Raw genomic sequence first — 21,886 nt, forward strand, 5'->3', positions numbered from 1 at the left:
ACAAAGCAGAGAAAGGGAAATCTCTCCCAGCAGCCTCAGGAGCAGCGGATTAAATCTCCACAATCAACTTGATGTACCCTGCATCTGTGGAATACCTGAATAGACAAAGAATCATCCCAAACTGAGGTGGACTTTGGGAGCAAGTTAGATGATTTTTTCCCCTTTTCCTCTTTTTGTGAATGTGTATGTGTATGCTTCTGTGTGAGATTTTGTCTGTATAGCTTTGCTGTCACCATTTGTCCTAGGATTCTGTCCGTCCGTTTTTTGTTTGTTTTTACTTTTTAAAATTTTCTTCTTAATAATTATTTTTTTTATTTTAATAACTTTATTTTATTTTATGCTCTTTCTTTCTATTTTTTCTCCCTTTTATTCTGAGCCGTGTGGAGGACAGTCTCTTGGTGCTCCAGCCAGGCGTCAGGGCTTGCCACTGAGGTTGGAGAGCCAACTTCAGGACACTGGTCCACCAGAGACCTCCCAGCTCCACGTAATATCAAACGGCGAAAATCTCCCAGAGATCTCCATCTCAACAACAACACCCAGCTTCACTCAACGACCAGTAAGCTACAGTGCTGGACAACCTATGCCAAACAACTAGCAAGAGAGACACAGCTTCATCCATTAGCAGAGAGGCTGCCTAAAATCATAATAAGGCCACAGACACTCCACAACACACCACCAGACGTGGACCTGCCCACCAGAAAGACAAGATCCAGCCTCATCCACCAGAACACAAGCACTAGTCCCCTCCACCAGGAAACCTACACAACCCACTGAACCAATCTTAGCCACTGGGGACAGACACCAAAAACAATGGGAACTACGAACCTGCAGCCTACGAAAAGGAGACCCCAAACACAGTAAGATAGGCAAAATGAAAAGACAGAAAAACACACAGCAGATGAAGGAGCAAGGTAACACCCACCAGACCTAACAAATGAAGAGGAAATAGGCAGTCTACTTGAAAAAGAATTCAGAATAATGATAGTAAAGATGATCCAAAATCTTGGAAATAGAATAGACAAAATGCAAGAAACATTTAACAAGGACCTAGAAGAACTAAAGATGAAACAAACAACGATGAACAACACAATAAATGAAATTAAAAATACTCTAGAAGGGATCAATAGCAGAATAACTGAGGCAGAAGAACGGATAAGTGACCTGGAAGATAAAATTGTCTACTGCAATATCTACTGCAGAGCAGAATAAAGAAAAAAGAATGAAAAGAACTGAGGACAGTCTCAGAGACGTCTGGGACAACATTAAATGCACCAACATTCGAATTGAAGGGGTCCCAGAAGAAGAAGAGCAAAAGAAAGGGACTGAGAAAATATTTGAAGAGACTATAGTTGAAAACTTCCCTAATATGGGAAAGGAAATAGTTAATCAAGTCCAGGAAGCACAGAGAGTCCCATACAGGATAAATCCAAGGAGAAACACACCAAGACACATATTAATCAAACTATCAAAAATTAAATACAAAGAAAATATATTAGAAGCAGCAATGGAAAAACAACAAACAACACACAGGGGAATCCCCTTAAGGTTAACAGCTGATCTTTCAGCAGAAACTCTGCAAGCCAGAAGGGAGTGGCAGGACATATTTAAAGTAATGAAGGAGAAAAACCTACAAACAAGATTACTCTACCCAGCAAGGATCTCTTTCAGATTTGATAGAGAAATTAAAACCTTTACAGACAAGCAAAAGCTGAGAGAGTTCAGCACCACCAAACCAGCTTTACAACAAATGCTAAAGGAACTTCTCTAGGCAAGAAACACAAGAGGAGGAAAACACCGACAGTAACAAACCCAAAACAATTAACAAAATGGGAATAGGAACATACATATCAATAATTACCTTAAATGTAAATGGATTAAATGCTCCCACCAAAAGACACAGACTGGCTAAATGGATACAAAAACAAGACCTGTATATATGCTATCTATAAGAGACCCACTTCAGACCTAGGGACACATACAGACTGAAAGTGAGGGGATGGAAAAAGATATTCCATGCAAATGCAAATCAGAAGAAAGCTGGGGTAGCAATTTTCATATCAGACAAAATAGACTTTAAAATAAAGACTTTTACAAAAGACAAAGAAGGACACTACATAATGATAAAGGGATCAATCCAAGAAGAAGATATAACAATTGTAAATATTTATGCACCCAACCTAGGAGCACCTCAATACATAAGGCAAATACTAACAGCCATAAAAGGGGAAATCAACAGTAACACAATCATAGGAGGGGACTTTAACACCCCACTTTCACCAATGGACAGATCATCCAAAATGAAAATAAATAAGGAAACACAAGCTTTAAATAATGCGTTAAACAAGATGGACTTAATTGATATTTATAGAGCATTCCAGCCAAAAACAACAGAATACACGTTTTTCTCAAGTGCTCATGGAACATTCTCCAGGATAGATCATATCTTGGGTCACAAATCAAGCCTTGGTAAATTTAAGAAAATTGAAATCATATCAAGTATCTTTTCCGACCACAACGCTATGAGAGTAGATATCAATTACAGGAAAAGATCTGTAAAAAATACAAACACATGGAGGCTAAACAATACACTAGTTAATAACGAAGTGATCACTGAAGAAATCAAAGAGGATATCAAGAAATACCTAGAAACAAATGACAATGGAGACACGATGACCCAAAACCTATGGGATGCAGCAAAAGCAGTTCTAAGAGGGAAGTTTATAGCAATACAATCCTACCTTAAGAAACAGGAAACATCTCAAATAAACCACCTAACCTTTCCCCTAAAGCAATTAGAGAAAGAAGACCAAAAAACCCCAAAGTTAGCCGATGGAAAGAAATCATAAAGATCAGATCAGAAATAAATGAAAAAGAAATGAAGGAAATGATAGCAAAGATCAATTAAAGTAAAAGTTGGTTCTTTGAGAAGGTAAACAAAATTGATAAACCATTAGCCAGACTCATCAAGAAAAAAAGGGAGAAGACTCAAATCAATAGAATTAGAAATGAAAAAGGAGAAGTAGCAACTGACAGTACAGAAATACAAAGGATCATGAGAGATTACTACAAGCAACTGTATGCCAATAAAATGGACAACCTGGAAGAAATGGACAAATTCTTAGAAATGCACAACCTGCTGAGACTGAACCAGAAAGAAATAGAAAATATGAACAGACCAATCACAAGCACTGAAATAGAAACTGTGATTAAAAATCTTCCAACAAACAAAAGCCCAGGACCAGATGGCTTCACAGGCGAATTCTATCAAACATTTAGAGAAGAGCTAACACCTCTCCTTCTCAAACTCTTCCAAAATATAGCAGAGGGAGGAACACTCACAAACTCATTCTACCATCACCCTGATACCAAAACCAGAAAAAGATGTCACAAAGAAAGAAAACTACAGGCCAATATCACTGATGAACATAGATGCAGAAATCCTCAACAAAATACTAACAACAGAATCCAACAGCACATTAAAAGGATCATGCACCATGACCAAGTAGGGTTTATCCCAAGAATGCAAGGATTCTTCAATATAGGCAAATCAATCAATGTGATACACCATATTAACAAATTGAAGGAGAAAAACCATATGATCATCTCAATAGATGCAGAGAAAGCTTTCAACAAAATTCAATACCCATTTATGATAAAAACCCTGCAGAAAGTAGGCATAGAGGGAACTTTCCTCAACATAATAAAGGCCATATATGACAAACCCACCATCGTCCTCAGTGGTGAAAATCTGAAACCATTTCCACTAAGATCAGGAAGAAGACAAGGTTGCCCACTCTCACCACTCTTATTCAACATAGTTTTGGAAGTTTTAGCCACAGCAATCAGAGAAGAAAAGGAAATAAAAGGAATCCAAATCATAAAAGAAGTAAATCTGTCACTGTTTGCAGATGACATGATACTCTACATAGAGAATCCTAAAGATGCTACCAGAAAACTACTAGAGGTAATCAATGAATCCGGTAAAGCAGCAGGATACAAAATTAATGCACAGAAATCTGTCTTTCATATATGCTAGTGATGAAAAATCTGAAAGTGAAATCAAGAAAACACTCCCATTTACCACTGCAACAAAAAGAATAAAATATCTAGGAATAAACCTACCTAAGGGGACAAAAGACCTGTATGCAGAAAATTATAAGACACTGATGAAAGAAATTAAAGATGATACAAATAGATGGAGAGATATACCATGTCCTTGGATTGGATGAATCAACATTGTGAAAATGACTCTACTACCCAAAGCAATCTACAGATTCAATGCAATCCCTATCAAACTACCAATGGCATTTTTCACAGAACTAGAACAAAAAATTTCACAATTTGTATGGAAACACAAAAGACCCCGAAAAGCCAAAGCAATCTTGAGAACGAAAAATGGAGCTAGAGGAATCAGGCTCCCTGACTTCAGACTATACTACAAAGCTACAGTAATCAAGACAGTATGGTACTGGCACAAAAACAGAAATATAGATCAATGGAACAGGTTAGAAAGCTCAGCGATAAACCCACGCACATATGGTCACCTTATCTTTGATAAAGGAGGCAATAATATACAGTGGAGAAAAGACAGCCTCTTCAATAAGTGGTGCTGGGAAAACTGGACAGCTACATGTAAAAGAATGAAATTAGAACACTCCTTAACACCACACACAAAAATAAACTCAAAATGGATTAAAGACCTAAATGTAAGGCCAGACACTATCAAACTCTTAGAGGAAAATATAGGCAGAACACTCTATGACATAAATCACAGCAAGATCCTTTTTGACCCACCTCCTAGAGAAATGGAAATAAAAACAAAAATAAACAAATGGGACCTAATGAAACTTCAAAACTTTTGCACAGCAAAGGAAACCATAAAGAAGACAAAAAGACAACCAGGATTAGTCTCCAAAATTTACAAGCAGCTCATGCATCTCAATAACAAAAAAACAAACAACCCAATCCAAAAATGGGCAGAAGACCTAAACAGACATTTCTCCAAAGAAGATATACAGATTGCCAACAAACACATGAAATGATGCTCAACATCACTAATCATTACAGAAATGCAAATCCAAGCTATAATAAGGTATCATCTCACACCAGTCAGAATGGCCATCATCAAAAAATCTAGAAACAATAAATGCTGGAGAGGGTGTGGAGAAAAGGGAACACTCTTGCACTGTTGGTGGGAATGTAAATTGATACAGCCACTATGGAGAACAGTATGGAGGTTCCTTAAAAAACTACAAATAGAACTACCATATGACACAGCAATCCCACTACTGGGCGTATACCCTGAGAAAACCATAATTCAAAAAGAGTCATGTACCAAAATGTTCATTGCAGCTCTATTTACAATAGCCAGGACATGGAAGCAACCTAAGTGTCCATCAACAGATGAATGGATAAAGAAGATGTGGCACATATATACAATGGAATATTACTCAGCCATAAAAAGAAACGAAATTGAGTTATTTGTAGTGAGGTGGATGGACGTAGAGTCTGTCATACAGAGTGAAGTAAGTCAGAAAGAGAAAAACAAATACCGTATGCTAACACATATATATGGAATCTAAGAGAAAAAGAAAAGGTCATGGGATAGGGATAAGACAGGAATAAAGACACAGACCTACTAGAGCATGGACTTGAGGATATGGGGAGGCGGAATGGTGAGCTGTGACAAAGTGAGAGAGTGGCATGGACATATATACACTACCAAACGTAAAATAGATTGCTAGTGGGAAGTATCTGCATAGCACAGGGAGATCAGCTACGTGGTTCGTGACCACCTAGAGGGGTGGGATAGGGAGGGTGGGAGGGAGGGAGACGCAAGAGGGAAGAGATATGGGAACATATGTATATGTATAACTGATTCACTTTGTTATAAAGCAGAAACTAACACGCCATTGTAAAGCAATTATACTCCAATAAAGATGTTAAAAAAAAAAGGTATGAGGTATGAAGATGCATTTTTCTTAAGGGAAATGAAGGTAACTTTATCTTAAAGTAAGGCTTGTTATTTCACAATGGGAAAAAGAGAAACAAAGGACAAACTAAATGAAAATAGAAAGTTGGGAAGTGAGAGAGAAAGAGAGACTTTTACCTTGGGTAATGGAGCTGGCTAAAACGAATTGTTAATATAAGGGTTTAAAAATAAGCTTTAATATCAACAGTGTGCTTATGTAAAACTAAAGTTTAATTTTCTGCTTAAAAGAGCAAGTTTTATTAAACTCTTGGTCTGCTCCTGATAAGAGATTGTGAAAGATTTTTCTTTATCTTGTAAGTAATCTGCCTAGGAAGCAAAGATTTTATGTTTTACTAAAATAATTTTCTGTGCTTCATGTTGTCTTTATCAGGTCTTTGATTACCTAAGTGAGCCTTAATAATAAGAGCTAAATTTTGCTTAAAACTATGTAACCTTCTGTATTTGCCTTTAAAATCTTTTATCATTTTAATTAAATAATTATTGTTTCATAATTATCTGTGATCTTATTTAGTCAAGTGTCCAAACCCTTTGATATTTTTGACAAACTTCCCCAAATCAAATTCTAAATGAAGTCTTTTGATCTGGAAGTAACTTGGGATTTTCCAGAGGTTCCCTGGAACATCTCAAAAGGTTTGTTCTCTCTACTTATTAAAAAAAAGGGAGATGTTTAACTAATTAGGCTTATTTGATATGTTAAATTACATGGGAAGCATTGTCAAATTATAAGTTAATACAGGCCTGCTTTATGTTATACTTGTATAGGTATATAAGTGTTCCAGAAATTATATGAAATTCCTAGAAATCTGATATGTCCAGGTATAATGTTATTACTAGTTATTATCTTAGAATGTATGTCACAGAAATAACTAAATTTCCTTGTTAATAGCATTGTAATGAGCTTTCATTAGATCTTTAATCCTGGACATTTTAAAGTCTTTTGTCATTTATACTTTTTGTTTTACTTTGATGACTTTTGCAAATGTGTTTCATCTTCGGAGAAATTCATGGAAAGGACTCTGAGAAGTCCTGTGGAATACAGACTTCTGATAACTTTTAGATCATACCACTGAACTGGGTAAGGATTTATAGAACTCTAAGGAAAACTGGATTCACAAAACTGCTAACAAAAGACCAAGATCAACAAGAATTCATTATTATACATGGAACGCAATGAACTGAAGAGGATGATTATAATTTTTATGACTTTTCATTTGAAACACTGCTGGTTCTTTAATGTATTGTTTTTCCAGATTTAAGGAAAAATTTTTCCCTTTTCTCTTAAGCTACCCATGACTTAGAGCAATTTGGTAAATTATACCTCTGTGGACAAAGATGAAACATTTACTTTTTCTCCCTACTTTGTCCCTCAGGAATTAAGAAACTCTCAATGAGTATTCTTATTTTCATGGCAATATAATTATTTGCATAAGTTCAATAAGAATCTGTTTTCCTTGTAACAGGACACAATTGGAAACATTGGTCCAAGGCTTTGACTGGAATGTTGTATTTGAGAGAGACAAACATAGACTCAGATATGATCAGAAAGCTTTAAGGAACTAAAGCTGACTTTATGGAGCCAATAAAACGCCTTGGAAAAATCAGCCAACCCTGTTTACAGGGTTCCTGGCAGCCTTACCAGGTGAGTAAAGAACGTCACCTCCTGGCAGGTCTGGGAGCCTTAGGATATTTTGCTGATTTCAAAAAGAGAAAAATGCATCCAAATCTATAGGTACTGCAAGCAAAGTCTGACAGCAAATTCTCTGCTTCGCTTCCTAGCCTAGAGAGGCTTTTAAGAGTTTAATCTGAGATTTCTTATAAAAAGTTCCAGCAAAGCAAACTTTGAAAGAGTCTCTATGGTTAATCACTAAATAATCAGGCCAAGTTTATTGAAATTAGACTTAATTTGTGAACAAGTTAGTCTTATTGTGGTTATCTTTGTTAGAAATGCAGGTAATTATAGCAAAAAGTTTTCCTCTGTTACATTTTCTTCTAAGAGTTTTATAGTTTTAACTCTTATGTTTATGTCTTTGATCCATTTTGAGTTAATTTTTGTGTATGGTGTGAGGTAAGGGTCCAACTCTATTATTATTATTATTATTATTATTATTATTATTATTATTATTATTATTATTGCATGTGGATATCTAGTTTTCCCAGCACCAGTTGTTGAAAAGATTGTTCATTCTCTATTGAATGGTCTCATCACTGTTGTTGAAAATCATTTGACTATATATGCGAGGGTTTATTTCTGGGCTTTCTACTCTATTCCATTGGTCTATGTCTATCTTTATGCCTGTATCATAATTTTTTATTACTGTAGCTTTGTAGTGAGTTTTGAAATTATGAAGTGTGAGTCCTCCAACTTGTTCTTTTTCAAGATTCTTTTTGGCTATTCAGGGCCCTTGACCTTCCACACAAATTTTAGGATGGATTTTTCTATTTCTGCAAAAATTATTGCTGGAATTTTAATACAGATTACATTGAATCTGTAGATTGCTTTGAGTAATACTGATATTTTAACAATATTAATTCTTCCAATCTATGAACATGGGATGTCTTTCTGTTTATTTATGTCTTCTTAAATTTCTTTCAGCAATGTTTTGAAGTTTTTATTGTACAATTCTTTTACCTCCTTAGTTAATTCCTAAGTATTTTATTCTTTTTCATGATATCGGAAATGGAATTGTGTTCTTAATTTCCTTGCCAGCTTGTTTATCATTAGTGTATAGAAATGCTAGACCACTGATTCTTAATGGGGAAGAGGAAACCTTTTGCCTTCCGCCCCTTGCCTGAGTTGAGAGTAATTGCATGCAGTGAGAAGTGCTGTTGAGGAGAGGGCACTGTACCTTGTGAACATAATGGGGCCAAGATAAAGTGTTGACAGAATCCTGTTAGATGCACAGGCTGTTTCAACAGGCAAGCACAGATACTCTTTGCTAATGTTTCTGTTTCATTTTACATGTAACCCAAATTGGGCTGAAATTATTTTTCTAAGAGGGAAGGAAATGGTTTAAATACACTGACAACTGAAATAGCTAAAAGTAAAATTCTCCGAAAAGATCATGTAGACAAAGCTTTAAAATACACACACATACAGATACAACCCTCTTAAAAATAAACAAACCCCAAAAACCCCTTTTAGTTAATAAGAAAGGGTGATTAATTTATGGACACCACTCACCCCATCAGCCTAGTCTTTAGCCTGCTTTGTGATGCCCTGGAGTTTACCTTTGCAGTGGCCCAGACTGACAACCAAGTTATGGCACAGACTATGAGTGGTTATACATCTCTGAATTTGAATCAGGAGGTATAATGCTGCAGATGCATTCTTTCAGAATCCTACAGCCAATATCTCATTTTAAAATTCTAAAGTCTACTCTCTGGAAATTCCAAATGGGGTTCAATTTATTCTCCAAGCCCCACACTAGAACCACTGGCAGTAGTTCTCAGCCAGGGGAGATATCACCCAATAGGAACCATTTGGAAATGTGCGGGGGTGGACTGAGTTATGACAATAACTAGGGGGCTACTGACATTTAGCGAGCAGAGGCAGGAACTCTAATGCCCTGCAGAATGCCAGGCAACAATGAATCATGCTGTTCAAAAGGTCCACAGTACCCTCAGTGAGAAAGGACACTGAAAACATAGCCATAGAGCCATGAATGAAAAATCTGCTCATAAGAAAAGGTTCAACACACTGGGCTTTTGTACTTATGTCTTATGATCCCTATTACCCTCCCAGTGATGAATAAGTGTAAGTGCTCATAATTCTCATTAGCATTATTACGCTTTATGGATGCTTAGTCCATGTTCATTTAAAAAAAGAGTATAGTTTCTTTCTTGCAATGCACTGGTGGAATGAGATTATGCTGAGTTATATCTGCCAGTGAGGAAAAAAAAATTACAAACAACAGAAACCCCTAGAATAATCACAGAGCTTTTGTGTTAGAGATTGATGGAAGAATGTCCTAATTATCCCACCAATTCCAACCCGTGAATAATAACAGAAGACATTTTATTATTTTCAACTGATGAGACTTGTTCCCCATCCCCCAGAATGAGGGACAGGCCTGTTATAACCATCAGATGAGTTTTCTTTCTCTAAAAATACATCCCGTATTTTAATTTCTTTCAGGAGGAACTTTTCTGTTAAGAAACCATACATTTTCTTGTCATTTAGTGTTGGGAATCAATACACAACCCCTTATTTCTGTGGCACAAAGATAAAGAAATGTTTTGATTGAGGGATCTTTGCCTTAGAGACTGTAGGTTAATTGTGGAGGATTCCATTCTTTTCATACTTTAATGGTGTTTTTAAAGTGTGGATCCAGGCAGGTTTCCCTATAGCCTTTCATTTTAATTACAACTGTGTGTTTCTCTGAACTACATTTTGATATTTGCAGTAGGTGCTGAGGGGGTTTGATTTATTTGTTTTGTATATTTCCAGGTTAGGATTACATTGGCAATAAAACAAACAATGTCTAGGTCTAGAAAACAAATTCGAGGTTTAGTTTCCCAGTCACTTGCTATCTTTACTATTCTCATTTGTCAGTTAGCCCTAGCATAGCTGATTGGTTAGTAGCTGCTTTTATATTAGAGGACTAATTCCAAACTATTCCAATTTAGAATTCTTCAGAGTTTCTACAATTAGTCACCTGGAAAAATGTCTTTGTTAACTGTTCAGACACACAACCCAAGTTTGAGCTTGGTCATTCTGCCACTCATTTTTTGATCCCCACTCTAATTTATCCTGCAACAAGTAAGTACATCATCATCAAATGGATTAGATTCTATATAGGGAGGACATTTAATATCCTTTCCTGTGAAGGGCTTTCAGAGTCAGAACACTAGTAAATGTATGAACAGTGGCTACACTGTGAATCAAATAGGAATTGTAAAATAGCCTGCTAGCTTTCAGGGTTGTTTTTTTGTCAGGCATTATCCTCTAATACCAGTTGGCCATTTTGACTTGAAAATCCCAAAATAGCACATTGCAATCTCTACTCCTCAGCAAACATGAATTTCCTTTTGGTTCTCCAGCCACTAGGGACATTTAAAATCCATAAGGGATTTATTTGTGAAGCTCGTTGCTTTTCCCTCAACACTTTCAAGGCGCAGGGCATCAGGGGTGGAATTCATCTTGTTCACTCACTTTTTTCCCAATCATGTGTTTCAACAATTGGAGACGTCACAAAGGTTTCTTTTGGGTGTCACAATGTCGTGGTTTCCTCACTTGCCTTTGCTCATCTTTGAGGAGCCGTGTAGAGGTTAGAGATGGAGAATAAAATGGAGAGATGCGAATAAAATAGAGAGATGGAGAGCAAGTTGGGGGAATAGGCAGGGTGTAGGGTAGGGTATGTGCACATAGGCTTAGGAATGGAAGGGCTTGCATAGGACGGAGGCTGTGGAATGATCCAGGAGTCCAGGAGGCACTGGTGAGCATAGCAAGAGGGAGGGGAGCAGGGAAGGAGGCACGGGAAGGTATCCTCCCCAGGGAGCCTCAGGGAGCTCACGGGCCCGAGAGGATGCAGACAGCCAGACACCACCACCATGCTGGCTAAGGTGACGAATTTGTAAACAAAACCAAACAGGAGCCTTCCAAGTGACTTTCCCCTCCTCCTATCTCCCCTCCACATCTTTGAGTGTTTCCCACTTCCCAGAACTCGATTTTCCAGGCCTAAAGCTCTGTTCTTTCAGCAGAGGACCAGGAACTCAGACTAAAAATGAATATTAGCCTATAAATCAAAGGCTTGCCATGTGTCAGGAACTGGGCCAAGCACTTTAAAGAATTATCCTATTTAATCCTCACAACAATTCTAGAGAATTAAGCACCGCATCCCTGGTTGGAGGAGACTTAGATTAAGTCAGAATGTGAGCAAGAAGGCTGTTTCTAAAGCAAGGTCCCCAGGGAAAGATTTTTTTCCTTTAGCCCACCTCAATTCATGTTTTCAGAGGCAGCAGACTGATCCTAACCTGGAGACTATGGTACAGGTTGGCCATTTTCACAAACATAATAGCAATTTTCACTGTCTGTACAGCTACAGGGAGAGCTAAGGCGAACGAGGGCTGACGTGGAAGCTGTACCAACCAAAAGTGCTCTCGGGCCGAGAGGGAACAGAATGAACCAAGGGAGCAATCAATCCATTCTGTACTATTTCCATGTGGTTTGCTGGGATGGTGCCACTTGCCAAACGGGAGAAAGACAAGATGATGTCTGACTTCCTCAAATCAGCATGGGGGCCGTCTAGGCTGTGTAGGTGGAGAGTAAGACACAACCAGCCTCCCTGTCTCACTTGCTGCCAGAAACCATTCATTGAAATGACAGCTCTCCGCTTTCCAGCAAACTGTTGTTTTCAAAACAACACATCTCCACAGATACAGCTTCCTCTTGGAAGAAGGATCCTCAGTTAGCTGCTTTTAAAGACCTTGACAAACACATAACCCTGGAAAAATGTTGACTCAAAGTCATGGATTTCACGGATTTTGTAAAATGCCGCAGGAGTGAATAGGCCATGTTGCAGCTTAAGAAATGACATGTAAGCTTTTAGTTCTTATCTGAGCCTTGGACAAGGAAATGGCTTGTGTCCACAAATGCGAGCTGGCATTTTTAGATGTTAGATGGGCTTTGTTCACTCCAAGGAAACAAGATGATTATTTTATATGGCATATGTTGGGTTTTCTTTTTTTTAATATGGAAGCCCAGACCACGAATCAGTAGGGTTCCAACAAAAGAAAAATAATGAGCCTGTTTCCACAGAAATGGCTCTGTGAATCTATTGATGCCTAATACTCCACAACAAGAGGCAAGGCAGATCTGACAGGCAGCAGCCCTCTGCCTCTCTGTAGGAAATTACCTATCGGTTAATTAATTTCTTTAAAAAACCCCACAGCTTTAATCCTAAATCCTTGGTGGGTCTCAAGCCTTAGGCAGCCCCTGGAGTCCAGGAAGACTCACCTGCCCAAGCTGCCTCGCCACTGCTCAGATGGCTCCTTAGGTTTACAAAATGGTAACACCAGAAGTCCCTTGGCTGCGCTCCCCAGTACAGTCCCCCCAATAAGAATCGGACGTCCTCCATTCAGGTTAGTTTTTAATCACTGTGTTGTCTGGAGATATTCCCAGTGATGCAACTGAGAGATAGTACAAAAGTGGAAAAACAGGTACTAGGAGAAGACCTGGATTCTAGTCCGGGCTGATACTCCCAGCTGTTTACAGCAGGGAAATCATTTAATCGTTCTGGGACTCAGTGGTTCAGTTGTCGAGTGGGAATGACAACTCCCAGACTGCACATGTGTGTCTAACATTTGTGACAGTGTTTTGTAAATTCTGGAGTGCTATACAAGGAGCAGGCATGAATAGAGAGAATGACCACCACCATTTATTGAGCAACTACTAAGCACTGTAACCTGGAAGGAACATGGGAAGAGAATCAGGGACTAAGAAAGGCAAAGGGGAAAATCTACGATTATGACTAACTGTGACTATTAATCAAGACCTTAATAATAAGCAAGAACTCAATAAACAATCCAAAGAGTGGGGGAACCTTTTTTTGGGGAGGAGGGAGGATGGGTAATCTTTACCCGTCTTTACCTCCAATTTTGAAATTTCCAATTTGTGTTGACAACCTTAAAGAGATTTGAATTTTTTGAAAATCAACTGTGATACAAAATTAGTTAACAAGGATTTATTGAACGTTTAGTGTGTGTGGCCCAGAAGCATGTGCACTTGTTACACATAGTAAGTTTCTAAGGAAACCGGCCACTGGGCGGATGTGAGCACGCTGTGGGCCACCTCAATAATTCTAGGACGGCACTTTGTTTCATTGGGATCTTCTGGAAGGAAAGGCTCACATCCACATACAGTGTTTGAAAGGTTCTCTGTGGTCACAGAATTAAACTTGCAAGCCTAGTATCTGAGGCCGACAGGCTTCTGCCTCCGCCTCAGGATGATTTAATTTCCTGTATGCAAAGCCAGCAGGTGTCCGTGCACACATAGCAACAATTTCCATCAAAATCTCCCCTGCCTGCTGCTCCTCCACATCACCAGCCCTAATCTTCAGCCAAATCAGCCTGTTCTCTGTTCTCCAAACACAGCTCATCCCTCAGCAGCCATGGCTTTGCCATCTCTCTCGTCCCTCACACACATCTATATTGTATAGCCCAGCTCAAGCCTCTTTTCTGCCAAGGAATGTTCCTCGGCGACTATAGCACCCTCCTCAGCCCCTCAAGGCCACACCAGCCTACGAGCCTGTGCTATAATAATGCAAGCCAGGGCTTCCCTGGTGGCGCAGTGGTTGAGAGTCCGGCTGCCGATGCAGGGGACACAGGTTCGTGCCCCGGTCCGGGAAGATCCCACATGCCGCGGAGTGGCTGGGCCTGTGAGACATGGCCGCTGAGCTTGCGCGTCCGGAGCCTGTGCTCCGCAATGGGAGAGGCCACAACAGTGAGAGGCCCGCGTACTGCAAATAATAATAATAATAATAATGCAAGCCATTTCTCTGGCTTTAGAAAGTACAGCATGCTGACTGGTGTTATTAATTATCTTTATTTTATCCAGCCATTGTTCTCATAAGTATTTATTAAACCTGCTATTCTAGCTCCAAAATTGCTCTAAATCTGTCTGTCTTTACTGGTTAAACAGACTCAGCTAGGTTTCATCAAGGGGCCCTTGTACTTGCTGTCTCCCCTGTTTGCAATGCTGCAAGGCCCCCGGGTGGTGCGACCCATAGCTATTACTTTCTCCTTCTGGCCTATATTCAAACACCAAGTCTCCTCTTGATCACACTACCTAAAGGACCCCTGTCCAGCCCCTGTCATTCTCCTGCACATCACCCTGTTTATTTTCTTCAATGTATTAAAATAATCTGGAATTATCAAATTAATTTATTGATGATCAGCCTCTCTCCTCCTCTAGATGTAAGCTCAGAGCAAAGACCTCGTCTGTCGTGTTCATAGTAGGTGCTCAAGAAATAACTCTTAAAAGAATGAACGTCCTCCATAGCACCCCCAGCACCCCGTAGATCCTCAGTAAACGTTTGCTGCTTCTGAGGACGAGTACCTGGCACGCAGCATCATCCATGCCCCTCACCACAGCCCCACCAAACAGATGCTCCTGGATACAGATTGCTTACACTGGCTTTTGTTTGGTAGCAAATGGGCTTACAAAGTATGTTCCCTGAAATGGCGCCTCCCAGACTCTTAGCTATATCTCATCTGATCTTCAAGTATCCCCACATTCTTGGGCCAAAAGAGAAGCTTGAGACCGGTGCACATCCTTCCCTCTCACCATTATTTGGTTGTTTTGGGCAACATCTACATCATCAATAACTTTTCCCAGGTGCAAAGTTACACACAAACGCAGTTTGGAAGCGTAAACATCAGTCTGATACGGAGCACTCCTTTGTAGCACTGGCCCCTTGACCAATCTGTGACCGCTCATCTCAGACAGAATCCCACAGTCCTGAGAACATAAACCAGGAGGGCTCATCTCCTTTTAATTAGTTGAGTTGCAGGGATGGCAGGGAGCAATTCACTTTTTTAAATGTATTTTTTTCTTATAAGAGAAATACATAGCCATTATTGGAAGGCTGAAAAAAACAAAGATTCAGAAAACAAAAATTTCCTATAATCCTACCACCGAAAGACAACCAAGTTCACCTTCACAGTAATTTTCAAGTGCCTTTCTCCCACTTGAAGTGTTTATTTTTGGTGTGTAATATCATGCTGGGAAGATAATATTAACTAATATACATAATCATTTGGTGGGTCCTGCGTAAATGCTGACCTTCTGAGATGTTTTCTCATTATCCATTCTGCAAGATTTATCCTTTCCCTCTGCCCTCATTTCCCTCTTTCCCTCATTCTTAAGAAAATGAAGTTATTTTAATGTTTCCCCATTACTCAAGTGTCAAATTTTATATCTCATCTTTTAAGGCTATTACACAGCTCTGATACATAGTACAGCGTCATTTTTTCTTCTTTTAATCAATATTGTTCTTAGAACTACTGCCCTAGGTGCATAAAATAAATTTCCATACCAATATCCCTTTGATTATATGGAGTGAATAGAAGAAAAATGTAAGAAATTAAAGAGAAAGGGACAAGTTTTCTTTTACTTTGTCATAAAGTAAGGACAGCTATTACCCACACTGGTTCAGAAATACCCTGGGCTGATGGGGAGTAGAATCAGGAGAAGGGACTCTTCTCCCCAGGACAGCTATTTATTTGCCATCTCCAAAGGGTGAAAGGAACTGTCTGAAATGTTGACTTGGGAACCAGTCATCTTATAGATACTATTTTTTTTAAAGTCAGATTTATCAAGGTATAATTTATACACATTAAAATTCACCCTTCTTTCATGTGCTGATAAAAGGTTTTGACAATTGTGTATACATAGTCCTGAAACCACTTCAACGGTAGATACTATTTTTAGGAGCTATTTAACTACCTTGACCACTCACTTTATTCCTTTTCTAGCCTGCCCTCAGAATGAACACTTTTGAGACCAGTCCCCAGGTACTAAGAGCAGTTCTGCGAAAGGAAAGGCTGTGAACTTAACTCGCCTTACTTAATATACCATGGAGTTCATGGCGTTATTAAATCTCAGAGTTCAGCAGGACCCAGAAGCTACCTTGCAGAACCCTCTACCCAAAACAGAAATCTGTTTTATAACCACTGAATTAATACACTTTAATCACTGGTGACACATGTTAAGAAAATATCTATAAACATGTGGAACCCGAGCGGCCCTATGTTTTATTTAACAAGTTTGGTCCAGCTTTGGCAGGTCCTGGGGGCTCATAAAAAGGAAGGCCTCTTCAGAATTAGGGTTGAGGATTTTTCTAGGAATGAGCAAGTTAGAAAATGGCTCTTCTGCAAATTTGTGCCACTAACCCTTAAAGACAAGCTAAATATGAGACATTTGAAACCCTCTAAACCAAGACTCTAACTTCACAGATAAAAACAAAACAAAACTTAAGGGCTAGAGTGATTAAATGAATTGCCTTAGAAAAGGTGTCTACAACCCAGTGTCAGAATCAAGGACTTAAATCTGGGTTTAAGATACCTGGTTAGATGCACTTTTCACTGTTTCTTATTTCTAACATTTTGTTACCCCCTAAATTGGAAGCATTATTAAGGTTCAGATTTCTTACTAAATTCCCCACCTACCCCACATACCCTCCCATGTGTGGTCACCGTTAGAGAAACCGTATTAGGAGAATGTGGGAGGGGTCAATGAAATAAAAATAATATCCTACTCTCTCTCCTGACCCTTCAATACCCTATGGTGATCACTACCCAGCAGTGAGACATTTTAATTGATTTAGACTGAGGAACTGGGCTTGATTTTTCCACCTTAGTTATTTTTTGTACTATTTTTGCAAAGAACCTAAATAGCCAGCAAATGCGATACAAGGGTTCCTTGATTAGTGAGTGAATAGTATTTGCTAAGCAGATCTCTACATTTTAATAGAATAGGTTTAATGTTATGTGGAAGGAGAAAGAGATAATTGTGTAGATTTCCAAGGAATTTTTTAGAAGCTATCTTGTTTTAGTAAATGCGTGGTGTCTTTTGATGAAAATCTAAAGGGAAAGACAAAGGGGCATGGAGGTAGCAGAGCCACAAGGATGCTTAATGAGCTGTCCGTCATAGCTCTCCAAGGTACTGAACTGACGTTCATGAAGAAACTGTGAGGATCAGTGGAGGCTATTAAAGAGAGCTGTCGGTTCTGAGGCTGGAGGTCTGGATTCGAGTTTCAACTTGGCTGAGTAATTATGAACAAGTCCTTTCACCCCTCTGGGCCTCAGTTTCCTTTTCTGTAAAATGAGAGGATTGGGGTGGAGGACTGCTCGATTCCTTTCTAGTTTTTTTGCTTGTTGCTCAAGAGATAATAATGTAGCTTCACTCTTGTCACTCTACCATTAAATCCCACAGCTCTGGGATTCTCTCAATGTAGTTAAGTTTCAGCCCAAATTCCAAAACTCAATGTCCAAGGGAAGTAGATAAATATGAAGAAAAGCCCTGTGACCAGCTGGTTGAGAGAACGGTTTCAAGCTTCCCATTCTCTCATGTTCATTTCCTGTCTTTCCAGATTACTCCCACTGCACCCTGATTCTAAGAATTCAGGACACCAATCCATTGAGTCTGCTGCCTTTTCACTGTCTCTCACGACCCTCACGTCCTCGTGTGCCACCTCACCTGGCTTATCTCCCACAGTCCATCATGTGGCCACTCCCCTTAAACAAACAGCAACTCTGCCTCTTTCTCCCTCCATCACACCTGCTGCTAAAATCCCCAACCCTGGTTGAATCCAACTCACAATCTACCCTTGAGCAGCTAAGAGTGTTGAGTAAACATATAAGCACAAATTCACAGATATTAACTTCAAGTGGGTCCTTAGTGCTGTCCAGCTTTTCTTCCACATTTCCTTAGTCAACTTCCACTGACTTTTCTCACATCTTCTCCTTTCTCCTTGAGCCTCTAATACCTCTTCTCTCTCTCCATCATCATTCTTAGCTGGTGGCCTTACTTCTTATTTCACTGAAAAGTGAGCAGCACCTAGAAGAGAACGCCCATATTCTACCATGACTAATCCCACCAACCTATGTGCATGTGCACTTCTATGCTCATAAACTCTGCCTTCTCTTCTCTTGTGATGAGGAACTGCTTGTGCCCTGTTGTTTCCTCTGTCTTGGTGAGGAGTCCCTTCACTTCAGCCTGGGATCCCATATTTTCTTATCTATTAAAGGACTTGATCCTTGCCCTTTTTTTCTCATTTTCTCCTGCATCACCAATTTTCCTCTCCTCTTTATTGGAACAATCCCATCAGCATACAAACATGCTAAAATATCTCCCATCTTAAGAAAAACAACAACAACAAAACCTGTCCCTTGACTCTGCACGCCCTCCCCAGCAAGAAACCCATTTCTCGGCTTTCCCTTACAGATGGCCTGGAAAGCTTGTCTGGCCTCGCTGCATCCATTTCTCTTCCTGCAGTTCCTTCCTGTGCTCACTCCAAATAGCCTTTCCCCCACCACTCTATAGAAACTACATTTGTCTTGGTCACCAGCAGGTCCAGCTCCCAGCTTGCCGAGTCCAATGGGCATTTCTCGGTCCTCATCTTACTTGACCTTGGTCTTAGTTTGCTATGGTTGCTGTAACAAATTAGTTTGCTATGGTTGCTGTAACAAATTACTACCAACTTCATGGCTTAAAACAGCAGAAATTTACTCTCTCCCAGTTCTGGAAGCTAGAAGTTCAAAATCAGTGCCACTAAGTGGAAAGCAGGGCCATGATTTACCCTGGACTTTCCAGGAAAGAATCCATTTCTTGCCTCTTTCAGCTTCTGGTGGCTGCTGGCATTCCTTGACTTGTGGCCAAATCACCCCAATGTCTGCCTCTGTGGTCACAATTCCTCCTCCTCTTCTGTGAGTCACCTCCCTCTGCCTCTGTCTTGTAAAGATACTTATCATTGAATTTAGGACCCACCAGGATAATCTAGGATGATGACTTCATGTCAAGAACCTTAACTTAATCACATCTGCAAAGACTCTTTACCCTTATAAGGTTAATATTTGCAGATTCCAGGGATTAGGACTTGATATCTTTGGGGGCCATTATTCAGCAACTATAACCTTCTAGCAGCGTTTAACGCAGTGCTTTGCTTCCTTTTCCTAAACACTTTCTTCATTTGACTTCAGGGATGCTGCCCTTTCTTTCCTGATTGATTCATTCAGAATGGTGGTAAAGGGCACAGAACAAAATCTACCATTGTAACCATCTTTAAGTGTACAGTTTAGTAGTGTTAACTACATTCGCATTGTTGTACAACAGATCCCTAGAACTTTTTCATCTTGCAAAACTGCAACTCTATGCCCACTGAACTCATTTCCCTCGCCCACTACCCCTTGGCAACCACAATTTTACTTTCTGTTTCTATGAGTTTGACTACTTTAGACACCCGATGTAAGTGAAATCATACAGTATTTGTCTTTTTGTGACCAGCTTATCTCATTTAGCATAATATCCTCGAGGTTCATCTATATTGCAGCATGTGGTGGAATTTCTACCTGTTTTAAGGCTAAGTAATATACCATTGTATGTTTATATCACATTTTGTTTATCCATTCATCCATTGATGAACACTGGGGTTGCTTCCACCTCTTGGCTATTGTGAATAATGCCGTTATGAACATGGAAGTACAAATACCTCTTCAAGATCCTGCTTTCAATATGCCCAGAAGTGGGACTGCTGGATTATATGTTAATCCTATTTTCTAAAAATTTTTTTAAGGGACAATACTTTAGTTTTAAATTTTTATTTATTTATTTAGTTTTAAACATCTTTATTGGAGTATAATTGCTTTACAATGGTGTGTTAGTTTCTGCTTTATAACAAAGTGAACCAGTTATACATATGTCCCCATATCTCTTCCCTCTTGCATCTCCCTCCCTCCCACCCTCCCTATCCCACCCCTCTAGGTGGTCACAAAGCCCCGAGCTGATCTCCCTGTGCTATGCGGCTGCTTCTCCATACTGTTCTCCATAGCAGATGTACTATTTTACATTCCCACCACCAGTGCAGTGCACAAGGGTTTCAATTTCTCCACCTCCTTGCCAACACTTGTTATTTTCTTTCTTTTTTAAAAATTTTAAAGTCTTTTTGGAATTTGTTACAATATTGCTTGTTTTATGGTTTTTTTTGGTTTCTTGGCTGCGAGGCATGTGGGATCTTAGCTCCCAGATTAGAGATCGAACCCGCATCCCCTGCATTGGAAGGCGAAGTCTTAACCACTGGACCGCCAGGCAATCTGTCTTTCTTGATTCTTATTTTACTTTACTGTCAGTTCCATCTCAGTCTCCCTTCTTGGTTTTATTCATCTCCTCAATCCCCAGGTCTCAGTATGTTTGCACTTTCTATGTTTACATTCAATAGCCATCGCCACCCTGCCCTGCTAATCTCACTCAGACCCATGGTTGTATCATTGTATCATTGTTTTGCTTACACCTCAGTGTATCAAGTACCATTGTTTTGCTTACACCTCTCAAATCTGTATCTCAATTACTAGTTTTGCTCCTGAACTACAGACTCATATATCCAACTACCTACCCAATCTCTCTACTTGAATGGGCATCTCAGGCTTGATATGTCCCAAACCAAATTCTTTTTTTGTTTTGGTTTGGTTTGGTTTTTTTGCGGCACGCGGGCCTCCCACTGCTGTGGCCTCTCCCGCTGCGGAGCACAGGCTCCGGACGCGCAGGCTCAGTGGCTATGGCTCACGGGCCCAGCTGCTCCGCGGCATGTGGGATCTTCCCGGACCAGGGCACGAACCCGTGTCCCCTGCATCGGCAGGTGGACTCTCAACCACTGCACCACGAGGGAAGCCCCCCACACCAAATTTTTAATTTTTCTCCCCCGAGACCTGCTCCTCCCACAGTGTTCCTCATGCAGTCAATGGCAGTTCCATTCTTCTGGTTGCTCAGATTAAAAACTTCTAGGACATTCTTGTTGCTTCTTTGTTTCACATCTGACCTCCAATCTCCCAGCAAATCCCTGAACTGTTCTTCAAAATATATCCAGAATCACCCCTCTCTCCTCCCTTCCACTTCTGCCATACTGGCTTAGCCACCTTTATTTGCTGCTTGAACATTTCAATATCATCCTGTCTTCCCTGATTTTGCCCTCACTCCTTTCAGTCTTCTCTTCATGTAGCGACCAGAGTGTTTGTTAATAAAAGGTATGTCAGAAGGACGTCAGTCCTCTGCCTGTAACTCTCCAATGGCTTCCCACCTCATTCAGAGTAAAGAAGCTCAGTCCTTTACATGGTCTACAAGAGATGAATAATAAGCTCCATGGGCATGTCTCTGATTTCATCTTTCATCTTTTCACTCTAATA

General features: G+C 39.7%; 1 protein-coding gene across 3 annotated transcripts in view; it reads right to left on the reverse strand.

The window, feature by feature from the left end:
- The window catches only part of GNG2 (G protein subunit gamma 2), a 138,806-nt gene that overhangs the window by 37,807 nt on the left and 79,113 nt on the right, over positions 1-21,886 (reverse strand). The gene's annotated exons all lie outside the window — the stretch shown is intronic.

This window comes from Grampus griseus (assembly GCF_964374135.1).
Source record: "Grampus griseus genome assembly, chromosome: 2".
In the NCBI taxonomy this organism is placed as follows: Eukaryota; Metazoa; Chordata; class Mammalia; order Artiodactyla; family Delphinidae; genus Grampus; species Grampus griseus.